The sequence below is a fragment of the Ascidia mentula genome, chromosome 9 (genome assembly GCF_947561715.1).
Source record: "Ascidia mentula chromosome 9, kaAscMent1.1, whole genome shotgun sequence".
Lineage (NCBI taxonomy): Eukaryota > Metazoa > Chordata > Ascidiacea > Phlebobranchia > Ascidiidae > Ascidia > Ascidia mentula.
The window spans coordinates 10,390,482-10,392,116 of NC_138574.1; the positions used below are offsets into that span (position 1 = coordinate 10,390,482).

The 1,635-nt window shown below is 39.2% G+C and overlaps 1 long non-coding RNA gene across 1 annotated transcript; it reads left to right on the forward strand.

The window, feature by feature from the left end:
* Positions 1–43: 43 nt before the first annotated feature.
* On the forward strand, positions 44–458 carry LOC145914398 (uncharacterized). Its single transcript, XR_014403377.1, has 3 exons — positions 44–159; positions 236–309; positions 367–458. It is a non-coding gene; the product is annotated as an uncharacterized LOC145914398 (long non-coding RNA).
* The last annotated feature ends 1,177 nt before the right edge of the window (positions 459–1,635 follow it).

Sequence of the window (1,635 nt, forward strand, 5' to 3'; positions counted from 1 at the left end):
CGGGTGGATACCGAACTGTACATAACTGCTCAAGTGGATTGGTGTTTAATGCAGCATTAAAGGTATGTGATTGGCCTCACAATGTGCCCCCTCCGTGTGGAACCCTTTCTGCAACCACCACTACAGTCGTCCCCACCACAACCACACGACCTTGTGACCGTAACTATTGTTGTTCATGTTCAATCAGTTTACATGTGTGTAAACATTCTAACATGTTAGTTTTGTTTTTTTAAAGCTATTTGTGCCGGTACCCATGGCGCTACTGGCCTTCCATTTCCAAAACCAGGAGATTGCGATAGCTTTTATCAGGTATTCATAAAAAATTAACTCAAATACCTTTATTGGTTAATTTTTTTTTGTATTTAGTGCGCTGGCTGTTACCTTCATGAACATGACTGTCCAGCTGGATTGATCTTTAATCCACCAATACATGTATGTGATTGGCCTCACAGTGTGCCCCCTCCTTGTGGAACTCTTTCGACTACAACCACCACTACCGTCCCACCCACCACCACCACAACCACACGACCTTGTGACCGTAACTATTGTTGTTCATGTTCAATCAGTTTACATGTGTGTAAACATTCTAACATGTTAGTTTTGTTTTTTTAAAGCTATTTGTGCCGGTACCCATGGCGCTACTGGCCTTCCATTTCCAAAACCAGGAGATTGCGATAGCTTTTATCAGGTATTCATAAAAAATTAACTCAAATACCTTTATTGGTTAATTTTTTTTTGTATTTAGTGCGCTGGCTGTTACCTTCATGAACATGACTGTCCAGCTGGATTGATCTTTAATCCACCAATACATGTATGTGATTGGCCTCACAGTGTGCCCCCTCCTTGTGGAACTCTTTCGACTACAACCACCACTACCGTCCCACCCACCACCACCACCACCACACCACCAATAGGAGGAGCTCGTAAATATAGTTTTCCTGTTTAGTTGTCTCTTACGTTTAAAACATATATTTGTATTTAAGCATCTTGTGTTGACGCCGCTGGCAATCCATTAAGTACGGCGCCGTTTGAAAAGCCTGGTGATTGTGATCATTTCTATCAATGTGGAGCTGGTAAGTAAAACAGGCTTTATATAATATAGCTAAATTTGCTTTTATTATTTAGCTACAAATACATGCTTTTTTATGCCATCCCCGATGTGAAACACTCATAAAATCTAAAACTTTTTCATGTTGCTTTGATCTTAGTACATTCATGTGTATGTTAGATATAATACTCATAAAACGAGTCGATATTCCAGAACACCATACAAAAGGGTTTCTTTTGTGCCTAACAGTGTTGAGCGAATAAAGGGCATGTTCTGTTTGTTTTTTGGCAGGTATTCTTTATACAATGCCCTGTGCACCTGGTACGGTATTCAATCCAGCTATCGGTGTCTGTGATTATGATTATAATGTTCCTGGATGCCCTTAGGTTGGTAAATACATTGACATAATTCAGTTTTTAATAGCTAGAAAATAATTTCGTATGAGAGTTTTGCGGCTTTTTAAAAAAAATATATATGCTGAAAGGGTCAATTAAAAACTTGTGTTGATTTGTTCTGATATAGGTGGAGCAAGAAATGTTCTTCATGTGCTGGATGTCAACGACCTTAATTCATGCATGATCGATTTG